This window comes from Oreochromis niloticus, unplaced genomic scaffold (genome assembly GCF_001858045.2).
Source record: "Oreochromis niloticus isolate F11D_XX unplaced genomic scaffold, O_niloticus_UMD_NMBU tig00000092_pilon, whole genome shotgun sequence".
Taxonomy (NCBI): domain Eukaryota; kingdom Metazoa; phylum Chordata; class Actinopteri; order Cichliformes; family Cichlidae; genus Oreochromis; species Oreochromis niloticus.
In genome coordinates this window covers 29,411-41,740 of record NW_020327051.1, presented here as the reverse complement: position 1 = coordinate 41,740, position 12,330 = coordinate 29,411, and the positions used below count along the sequence as shown (strand labels likewise).

The following is a 12,330-nucleotide window of genomic DNA, read 5'->3' as shown; positions in this document are numbered from 1 at the left end:
AATTGAGACACCAATTTAATTCATTTTTCTACTGATATATTTCTGTTTACTCCATTAAAATGTGATATTTTCAGTTTTCCACAGTTATAGCATTCAACTGTAAGCAGCAAAAACCCCAAACAAATCATGAATATTTGATTCCTCAGTGATCTCATAGTGTGTACCGTAGAGCAGCAGTCCCCAACCCCGGGCTTGGACGGTACCGGTCCGTGAGTCGTTTGGTACCGGCCGCGAGAGTTGAGGCTCAGGTGTGAAATGTGTGGTTTCAGGGTTTTTATCAGTTTTCAGCGTTATTTGTTATCGTTTTATCGTTAACTCGTTTCTGGGTCTTTTCACGTGTGTTATGAATAAATCTTCTTTTTCGGTACTAGTTTTATTTTGTTGTATTTATCCGCGACACCTTAAAGGCCGGTCCGTGAAAATATTGTCGGGCATAAACCGGTCTGTGAGGCAAAAAAGGTTGGGACGCTGCCGTAGCGGGTCAGTGGGATTAATTAGAGGAACAGGAGACGAACATTTTATACAGTAATACCTGTTAAAAACTCCATAGTGTTTCATTAGTTCATCACAATTATTGGACCTTAGCTGATAATGTTATTTGGGGACTTTGTGTCATCTTCCTGTAATACTTGTGTATGAGCACTGATTTTCTTTTTCTGCTATCCAGAGTGTGAAAACGTCACCGTCGGTGACATCGTCTTCCTAGTTGATGGCTCGTCCAGCATCGATGATAAAAGCTTTCAGGATATCCGCACTTTCTCGCAACACCATCCAGAGCTTTGAAATCGACCCCGACAAAGTTCAGATCGGTTGGTGCAGTACAGCGATGATCCTTATCCGGAGTTCCAGCTGACGGATCACAGGGACAAGAATTCCCTGCTGGCTGCAGTGGAAAACCTTACCCACCGAGGAGGCGGCACAGAAACCGGCAAAGCCATAGACTTCCTCCAGAAGGAGTACTTCACCAAAGAGGCCGGCAGCCGAGCTGAGCGACGTGTGCCTCAGATTGCTGTGGTCATCACAGATGGCGAATCCACTGATGACGTATTGGAACCTGCCAGGAGACTGAGGCAGCACGGTGTCATCGTGTTCGCCATCGGGGTCGGACAGATCAAGCAGACACAGCTTATAACTATCGCTAACTGGCCCTCGGAGCGCTTCGTCCTCACCACTGACAGCTACCAGAAGCTCCAGGATCAGACCAACAGCCTGCTGGAAACCGTCTGTCTCAGTCTGGAGGATCAGCGGCTAGGTAAAGAAAGCTGATTGGTTGATACAGTTTGCAGTGATCTCTTTATTTTACAATTAATTATATCTAAGAAACACCTAAATGCATTTTTGACATGGACACAAGAATCAACAGAAACCTGAAAATACACATTTTGCTTGGTCCATCCTCAGCTGTGCCTCTGAGCACTGTGAGGTAGTAGATCACATGAGCGCTAGGCTTGTTGTATACTTAAAACTCTGCATGAACTTGTAATAAAACACTTTTGCTTCTGTCTTTCAGCTTTGGTCGACAGGTTTGCAGATATTTTCTTCCTGGTGGACAGTGGATAGCTTCAAACCAGTTCACCCTGTTTAGAAATGAGCTTTTCAGACTGTTGAATCGACTGGAACTTGGAGCGTCTGGTTACCGTGTCGGTTTGGCCCAGTACGGTCAGGACGTCAGAGTTGACTTTCGTCTCAGCACTTATGAAACCAAGCAGCAGATTGTGGCTGCTGCCCGACGTTTCCGACTGCGTTCACAAACAGGCCAACCACGAAATCTTGGACAAGCTCTGTCCTACGCTAAAGAGAACTTCTTCACTGCTGAGGCAGGAGGCCGTGCAGACCAGGGAACCCCACAGTATTTGATTGTAGTGGCTGGAAAAGACTCGGATGATCCTGTGTTTTGGTCTGCTGAAAATCTGAAAGACGAGGGGGTAATTGTGGGGATGGACGCAGGTGCGACACAGGATGCTCTGGACCGCTTTGCCAGCTCTGGCTATATCTTTGATTCTTCAAGAGTAACTCTGCTGATTGACCTGCTCACAGCCCAGAGAGTGGAGACTGTCACTGAAGGTGAGAAGCTGCCATCGGTTCATCATCATCATCATCAGTAACTACAGAGCAGTGTTTCTGAAGCAGCTATGAATGCAACGATGGTTTATTATAAGTAAGCCAGAGTTTTTCAGAGGAAGCAGTCAGATCATCCCAACTAATGATGCAGAAAGTCTCCACAAATCACCTGAGGTTTTTTTCCAAGGTATTTTTGCTCTTTTAAAACTAATAGCTCTTCACTGTACTTTAAGACCCATTACTATCAACTGTGATCCAGGTGTACAAAAACCTGGATCTGGAACATGTCAGCATAGCTTTTTCTCTCTCATGTCACAGCAGACCATAAAAAACCTCAATGAGGGAAGGAATTCCACAATTTTTGTTCTTTTATTCATGGAGGCTAACATTTAACTGTGTTTAGTCTTAATGGTTGGTTTGGTAGTGAAACTCAACCATGCCTGAAATGTGCCTGCAGCATTATCACCTTCACATTAAACTCACAAACAGTTTTAACAAAGATCTCCAACATCACTGTCTGGAACGCAGCGCCAAACCATGACAGGCCTCCACTGTGTCTCACAGATGGCTGTAGACTCTCACTGCTGGGCCTCTCTCCTGACTCCTTCCTACGATGTTTGAACCATTGAACCATCATCTTCATCAGACCCGTTCCTCTGATCTTCAGTCCAGTTTCTGTGTAATTCATACCTCAACCTTGCTTTTATCGTGAAACCCACCATCGTCCATTACCCAGACCCGCACACACCACACACACACACACACACACACACACACTTAGCAGAGAAATCAACATACTTACAGCCTGTTTTAAAAAAAATCTACAGCTTTTCCCTTTTCATAGCAACGATATGGAAATTATATTTATAATTCATGCAGATGAGTTGTTCAGGCTCAGTGCGTCTTGTCCCAGAAAACCAATATGGCAGCAGCTGGAATCTAAACCTGAGCCTTAAAATGCAATAGTCCTGAAACCTCTTTATTCATCTCTTATGTACAATGTGTAAATAAATCTGATGATTTCTGTTTCCAAACAAAGTTCAGAATGGGTCGACTAAACTGAGTGTGCTCTTTCACAGATTGCAAAACAGCTACAAGGCAGACATTGTGTTCATTGTTGATGAGTCTGGAAGCATTGGAGAGGAAAACTCAGGCTGATGCGTGACTTCCTGCGCTCAGTCATCAGCGTCCTGGAAACTGGTCCATCTAAAATCAGAGTAGGCATTGTACATACACGACGTGCCGATCCACATGCCTACCTCAACATGTTCGGAGACAAGGATATATTTGAAGTTCATCAATATCCTGCCTTACCGTCAAGGTGGTACAAAAACTGGGGCTGCCCTACACTTCGCCCTGAAAAACATCTTCACTGAGAAAAGGCAGCAGGAAGGATGTCCCAAAGGTAGCGGTGGTAATCACAGACGGTGAATCCCAGGATAATGTGACCGAACAGGCAATCGCTCTCCGTCGAGCTGGTTCACAGTTTTCGCTGTCGGAATCAAAGAGGCCAATAAAGCCGAACTGCTGGAGATGGCATCTTACCCCAAGTCTAAGTTTGTTTTACTGTGGACAGTTTCTCAAGGCTGAAACCCCTGAAAGAAACTTGCAGGCAACCCTGTGCAACACCATCATCCAGATCGGGGTCCAGGACAAGGAAAGTGACGCGAGACCAAAGAAGTTGAACAAGCTTCCTGATAAGTTGCCGTTAGTTTCCCTGAGAAATGTTAACTTTTGTAGTAGCATTATTGATGCAATGCTCTGTGTTAATGTTAGAAGAAGCAAGTAGGTGACTGGATTTACCTGATAATTTCCAGATAAGAAAAAAGAGTAAGAAACCGCTCATCCATTATTAAGTTATAGTTGTTCATAAGCGCCTGTAAACATGCTGGGTGTAAATAGTTTCTCAAACATTTCAGACTCTGAATGTTCAGTTCAAACTCGCTCTCTGTGACTGTGTGGAAGATCTAACTCCCGTGTTTGTTTCTCTTCAGCATGTAAAGAAAGGACCAAGCTGACATTTTCTTCCTGATGGATGACTCAGGGAGCATTACAAATGAAGATTCTCAGACATGCAGAAGTTTATCATTGAGATTCTTCATACCTTCCGTATTGGGCCAGACATGTTCGCATGGGTCTTGTTAATATTCAGATTCCCCCTCTACAGTTTGACCTAACACAGCACTCAGATGCTAAGACAATGGAAAATGTAGTGAAGAAAATCATTCACGAAGGAGGTGGAACAAACATAGGAGAAGCACTGTCATCCATGAAAGGACATTTTGAGAATGCAAAGACGAGCCGTGGCTACAAAGTCTCAGAGTACCTGATCGTCATCACCGATGGAAAATCCGAAGATAAAGTTCAAATTCCTGCAGAAGAATTAAGGAGGCAGGGGGTCATCATCTACGCCATCGGGGTGAAATCCTCAAATGATAATGAGCTGAATGAGATGCTGGGGATCCAAAGAGAAAGTTTTTGTCGATAGTTTGATGCCCTGAAACCATCAAAAATAACATCATCAAGAGATCTGTATTCTGGAAGGTAATTAACTTACCTTACTCAGGTAGACTTCATTTTATGGCACTTATCATTGAGATAATAAGAGGAGAGATAGAGAAGAAGACCATAAACTATTTCAGAAATGTAGATTAGATGTATATATGTATTCCACTTCTTTACAGGACTCATGAGGCTAGCAAATTCACTTTTTCACCCCCTTCTTTCACCCCAACTGGTCGCAGCAGATGGCCCCGCCCCTCCCTGAGCCTGGTTCTGCCGGAGGTTTCTTCCTGTTAAAAGGGAGTTTTTCCTTCCCACTGTTGCCAAAGTGCTTGCTCATAGGGGGTCATATGATTGTTGGGTTTTTCTCTGTATGTATCATTGTGCTATCTACTGTACAATATAAAGCGCATTGAGGCGACTTTAGTTGTGATTTGGCGCTATATAAATACAATTTAATTGAATTGAATTGAACTTTTTCAGAAGTGCATTTTTAAAAATGTACTTGTGAAAGAACAAAAAATATCAGTTTTCTCTGTTTTAGTAAGTCTCAAGCACTTGGAGAGTTCCAGGTATTTAACCCCAAGTGGAAGTGTCCCCTTTAACATGGTTGTAGTTCGGTTGAGTCACAAATGAGCCAATGAAGACCATAGACATCCCCCAGGACATAGTTTGTCATCTCATTGGGAGCAGGCCCCAATGTTGTCAGGCACACATACTAGCACAATGGGGGCCATATTGAGTACCATTCTGGGTTGCTGCAATGAAATGTTGGCAAAATGGACAAGCCTGTCAGGTCATTTTTGTCTCTGATTTCAATCCAGTTTTTCTAACACATTCCCTGTCCATGTCAGGGTACAGTTAGGTCCATATACATTTGGTCACTGACACAAGTTTTGTTTTTTGTTCTTTTTACCTGTTTACTGAAACAAATTTAATTATAGTTATTTGGACATGGACATAATGTGTAGATTATCAGCTTTCCTTTGAGGGTATCCACATTCAAATTGGATGAAGGGAGTTTGAGCTCCTTAACATATGCGGCCCTCTTTTTTTAAGGGATCAAAAGTAATGGACAAAAGCTCAAAGGCTATTTCATGTGCAGGTGTGGGCGATTACTTAGTTATGTCATTATCAATTACTAAAAGGCCTGGAGTTGATTTAAGGTGTGGTGCTTGCATTTGGAAGATTTTTCTGGAAACAACACAACATGCTGTCAAAGGAGCTCTCCATGCAGGTGCAACAAGCCACCCTTGAGCTGCGAAACAGAAGAAAAAAAAACATCAGAGAAACTGCTACAATATTAGGAGTGGCAAAAAAAATGTACCAAAAAAACTTCATTCATCAAGAATGTACACCCTACTTGTTTCCTTTGCATCAGTCTGCGTCTCCCACTTACTTTGTGTTTGTCCTGCAGCTCTGCACTGCTCAGGCGGTAAAAATGCGCGTGCTTTTTGTAAGCTCGTTCCCGGCGTGTAACCAGGCGCTCTGCCGTCAAGGGCGATGATTGTTAATGGTATCCATGTGACTGATGCAAGCCAGATCCTTTTATTTAGCAAAACTGTGATTAAATAGTTAAATATTATGTTGAGAGGCACAGGTAGGACTCCACATGCACACACACACACATTAAAAAAGAAAAGGTGCTCAAGCCCCTTCCGCTCCCCGCTCTGCACATGCCTGGTGAAGAGAAACCCCTTCACAGCAACCAAGTGAACAACACTCTCCAGGAGATATTGATACCCAAGTCTACCATAATGAGAAGACTGCATCAAAGTAAATACAGACGGTCCATGAGGAGAGAAGAGGGAGCAGATTAACTCAAATCTCGCTAAACAACAAAATAGCTGAGCAGAGAAGCTTTCACATGCTCAAAACTGCCAATCCTAGGCTCAGGTAGGCCCTGCAATTACCTATAGAAAGGGAAAACCACACTAACCTCTATTGTTTTTCATCCACAGCTTGTAAAGACACACAAGGCGACATATTTTTCCTAACTGACAGCTCTGAGAGGATCTCTGAGGAAGGCTTCCAAAGATGAAAGATTTCATGAAATCTGTCATTAGCAAGTCCATCATTGGGCAGGATAAGGTGCATGTTGGTTTGATGCAGTACAGCACCACCTCACGCCTGGAGTTTGACCTCACCACACACTACAACCTGGAAGGAATGCTAAACACCATCGATGATATGGAGCAATGAATGAAGGCACTCGCACTGGCAGGGCCATCACAGAAGTCTCACAGTATTTTGATGCAGCCAGAGGAGGGCGTCCTTGGGTGAAGCAGTGGTTGGTCGTTATAACAGACGGTAAATCCCAAGATAACGTCAGAGAACCAGCTCGTGCTCTGAGAGACAAAGGAGTGGTGACCTATTCCATTGGAGTGGATAAGGCTAACAGTAGCAAGCTGTCAGACATCAGTGGCTCATCGCAGAGGGTCTTTATTGAGAATACCTTGATGGATGAAGGAACTAGGGACCAAGCTGGCCTTGGAGTTCTGTGAGAAAGGTAAGAGAGGCTGTTTTAAGCCATCTGTGATGTCAGACTGTCTAAAAAGTATTTTGGAGTAACCAAAGAAGGAGTCTGTAGAGATGTTAAATCATCCAGTTAATTAACAATTCAGGTTTTTTAAAAATTAAACCCATTAATATCTCAGCACGAATGGCTAATGATTGATTTAGTAAAATAAAAATAGTTAAAAAAATGTTTTGGCTTGTTTATATTTTAATGTGAAAACAAATAGTTGTGTCTGTCTTTGCTAACTTTCTCTCTGCTCTTTTTCCTTCATCCAGATTGTAAAATAGAAAAGGCTGATATTATTTTTCTGGTGGATGGTTCTGGAAGCATAAAGAAGGAACAGTTCAAAAGTATGCAAACCTTTATGGCTTCAGTTGTGACCCAGACCACAGTTGGTGAGAATCTGACTCGTTTTGGAGTCATTCTCTACTCTGACGCAGCCAACTCCAGCTTTACTCTAAATGAAATTTACTCCAAAGGAAAAGTCCTTGAAGCTCTGCAGCAGCTGATACAACCACAAGGAGGCACCTACACAGGTGCCGCCTTGGCATACTCGCTGCAGTACTTTAACGCTAAACATGGCGGCCGGAGAGAAATCAGGGTGCCTCAGATTCTCATGGTGATTACAGATGGAGCAGCTCAAGACCGTGACAGACTGAAAGCAGAATCTGATGCTCTGCGAAAAAATGGGGTCACAGTCATCAGTATCGGAGTGAAGGGCGCAAACAGGAGCGAGCTGGAGACCATGGCTGGTGACGACACATCCAAAGTTTTCTTTGTGGATAATTTTGAGGGTTTAGAAACTCTGTACAAGAAGATTTCTCCTGTCCTTTGCAATACCACTAAGCGAGGTAAGATGTGTCCAGCGTGAAATATTATGCTCTTTAATTGTCTTTGTCAATTCAATTTTATCTATATAGCAACAGTTACCTCAAGGCGCTTTGCACTGTAACATAAAGACCGCACAATAATACAAAGAAAACAGAGAAAAGCCCAACAATCATATGACCCCCTATGAGCAAGCACTTTGGTGACAGTGGGAAGGAAAAACTACCTTTTAACAGGAAGAAACCTCCAGCAGAACCAGCCTCAGGGAGGGGCGGGGCCATCTGCTGCGACTATTTAGGGTGAGAGGAGAAGAACAGAACAAAGACACACAAAAAAAAAAAACATTTTCATTGCAGCAGAATGTATTGATCTCCTAAAATCGTGTTTTTGGCTAGATTTAAGTGAGGGAGTCAGTTCAGTTACACTAAAGATAAATATGTGACAGCCTGCTACACTTGGAGAAACTTTCCTTAACATTTCCATATGTTCATGCAGTAATCATTAAGCAGCTACAATTTCCTCATTTTAATAGCTCTGTAAGTCCATATGTAAACGTATTATTCTTGATAGTGGACGCAGGCAGCACACAGTAGTGCTCCCTATTGTATCTGATGAATGAGGAGTGCACTGTAAAGTCTCGTGTTCATTCTCTGACCAAAGCAGATCCATACCCATCCTTACAGACACATTTAATGTTCTGTGTTTGAGTTGCCTTTTGTTTGGTGTTTAATTTCAGTTAAAGTAACTGTTGTTCAGCCGTTGTTGAGCAGCGTAAGACACAAAGTGACAGAGCCAGGACATTGGAGTAGTAATTACAGAGCTACACAGATGTATAAATGTGAGCATTTCGAGTATCATATTTATGGAAGTTCTAGGGGAACATCTGAAACCAATTCTGAAAAAAAGAAAGGATACTGTGTAAAATGCAATGATTTTAAATCTCATGAACCCATATTTGGATCACAATAGAACACTAAAAACAACCGAAAAAGCGTGCAAATTTAAGAAAGATATCAGTTCATTTTGAACTGATGGTAATGAGGGGCACATTTCCCACTGTGTCAGTAAACATCTGGGAACCAGGGGAGCAGCTGCTGCACTTTTGGGAGAGGACCTATGTTCACATCCAGTGATTTCTGGCTCTTGAGCCCATGCAGTGATTTCCATCACAGAATCATGCCTGTTATTAATGAATTGCTGCCTGAGGGTGAAACATTAAAGGCATCCAATGTTGATTTTCGGCCTTGTCCCTTTGCACACAGAGATTTCTCAAGATTTTCTGAACCTTTTGATGATATTATGTACTGTACATGATGAGATATTCATGACTGTACCCAGAGGAATATTATTCTACAATTGTTCCACAATTTGCCTGTAAGAAGCTCTTTTTATACTAGAGCTAATTAGATAATTCCCCACAAAATGTTCCTCCAGCTGTTTTTCTTTAGTACCACTTACTTTTCCAGCCTTTTGGAGCCAGATTTTCATGGGTTCTTTTGTTAATAAAATATAGTTTTGTGAAATGTGGAAATCATTGCATTTATTTACATTTTACTGTGTTACAGGTTTTTGTTGGGTTTTTTAGAATTGATTTATTTTCTTTATTCATTTCTTGTTTGGTATAATTTAAATTAAGCGCTTATTACCCCTTATCTGACCATGTTTCACAATCTTTACATGCATTTTTTAAAATGTTCCCCAAGTTCTTCATTAATATCTTATTTTTGGTTAACCGTTCTTCCAGTGTCATGATAGACTCTAAAGACTAACCAAAGAATTGGCATCAGGTTTTTGGTTGGCTTGTTGTGTATTAATGACGTCAAATGTCTCATTCTTGCTTTTTCTTTGGCAGCTTACAACCAGACAGACTTGGTCTTCCTGCTCGATTACTCGAGCAGCATCAACCTAGAAGAGCACAAAATGATAAACTTCACAGCAAGTGTGGTGGACAACTTTAATGTCAGTAAAGAGTTGGCACATGTTGGACTTGCACAGTTCAGTGACAAACCTAAAGATGAGATTCACCTTAACACGTACAACAACAAGACGAAGATGATTGGACATATCCTTAACAGGCCATATAAAGGTCGTGCTAAGGTTCGGAAATTGAGGAGGGAGACCAAAAATAACGACCACTGATCCGGCCGGGTGCAATTAGACGGCGTTTTAATGGATACACATGTGGAGTCCAAACACTGTGCAGATTCAGTGTTGAACTGTCTTACAATGGTCAGAACAAAGACTTTATAGGGTCAATCCAAAACCACAACCGTTCAGTCAACCCTTGACACAGTTTAAAAGAACATCGTCTTCGGCTCGAACCCAGGTGCTTCCTGTCACCATCCTGCCCAGGCTTATCTTCTGGAACATCAGGCCCACGTTCTGCACAAACTGTCACTCATGCAGGCACAACTTTGCAGTTATAGCAAAACATGATTAAACTCTTACCTATATAAATGAGTCTAACTAATATGTGTGTGTGTATGTGTGTGTCCACTTCTGCTGCCCTTTGTTTCACCCTTCACTTCATCAGCTAAACCTTGTAACCTTTCCACCAGACAGAAGGCCAGCACGTACACAACTGAAACTATGTGTGTGTGTATGTGTGTATGTCTGTACGTGTGTGATCCTCACGCTGCACCTTAATTGACCTCAGCTTAAGCAACCAGGCTAAGGCCATCCTGTGTGTGCCGATCTTGACTTATATGTAAAATGTATAAAACAAATGTTTCAATCTAATACAACTACTTAAAGCTTAATCAAAGCTTAATCAAAAATATAAATGCATAATAAAATGACAAACCAACTCAGACTGCTTTCAGTTTCACTTCTGCAAGCCTTGCAGAAGTGTTTCCTGTCTCATTTTGGCACAGAGTATATTTCCTGTCCCTGCAGCTCAGTTTCTCACCCACTGAAGACTTCAGTGTAAGAATATAAAAACATTCAAAAGCCTTTAAAATTATAGATTCAACTCAACAGTTTAAAGTGGTTCTTCTTGGACCTGTAATAAAAGCTTAATTGGGTGCCAATATGTTTAAACATCTAAATGCAATATCAATATTCATAATTAATGGAATGATAATACTGATTATAAAAAATAGCAGCAGAAATAGCAGCATAATATTCCAGCACTCCCAACAGTGGAAACGCTTATCTTGGAGAAGCCTTGGTTCACATTAGGGACTACTTTCATGAATCAAAGGGAAGCCGCAGAGACGTTCCCAAGAACCTGGTGTTGATCACAGATGGTAATTCTCATGATGACGTGGAGGATGCCGCAGAAGCGGTCAGGAAAATGGGGATTACAATATTCGCCATTGCTGTTGGAGATGTCTTTTACCTACAGCTCCTGCAGATCACTGGCACACCAGAGAAGGTGTTTAATGTCGACAGCTTTGACAGCTTGGCAAATATCAAGAAAAAGATCATTGACGAAATCTGTGGGACTGTGCCTGATGACGACCCCAAAATTGGTAAGTTGGAAAAAAGAGACGTCCCTGACTAGTAAGTTCATAATCAGGCGAACAGAAAATCTTTAAGTGGCTATTTTAAAAGAGAGACTAAACCCAGACAGCCAGAAGATCCAAATCACCACTGTTTGTAATTAAATTCTGCAATTTCCGTATTTTAAATGGTGACTCAATGTGAGGCACCATTTATAACAGCAACTGCTTTCACACCACATTGTTCGGGGACAAGTACCTACCGGTGGTGGTCTGCTGTGTGCATTCACCCCACACTAAGTGAAATGCACATCCTCGACTGTGAACACACCCAGTCTTCAGTTTGAGTAATTTCTGCTTGGTTTGTCGAGAGCTGCTGTTGTTATTGTAGATGCCTAATGTTTTACCTCTTATCATTTAAAGACTGTTACTGGTGCTGCATTCACAGTAAACATAAATCATCAAGTATCAGAGGTGGGACCAAGTCATTGTTTTGCAAGTCTCAAGTAAGTCCCAAGTCTTTATCCTCAAGTCACAAGTCAAGTCTCAAGTAAAGTCAAGCAAGTCAGAGTCAAGTCGCAAGTCAAGACAGACAACTTTCAAGTCAAGTCCCAAGTCCGAAACTTTGAATTTCAAGTCCTTTCAAGTCTTTTTTTTAACCCTCTGGGGTCCCGGGTATAATTGGCCGTTCTTGACTACTTTTGATTTTACTTCTATATTTCACTTTTAAAATATGTTTTTCTTGCCTTGTTTGGTATCATTATTTACAGCACAACCTCAAATATCTGAAATTTGAGTTATTTTTTTCATTTTGGTATACTATATTAGCACAGTTGATCTAAATTCAGACAAAAAATTCAGAATCCGAGTAGAAAAAAGTTATATTTTTTTACATGTTTAACGAATCATTTTCATAACTTGAAATGCAAATACAAATTGTACATTTCTAAAAATTATGCACAAGTTTTGCAAACAACA

General features: G+C 41.6%; 1 pseudogene; it reads left to right on the top strand.

Annotated features, from left to right (window-relative positions):
* The first annotated feature begins 667 nt into the window (after nucleotides 1–667).
* On the top strand, nucleotides 668–11,414 carry LOC109194441 (collagen alpha-6(VI) chain-like; annotated as a pseudogene).
* The last annotated feature ends 916 nt before the right edge of the window (nucleotides 11,415–12,330 follow it).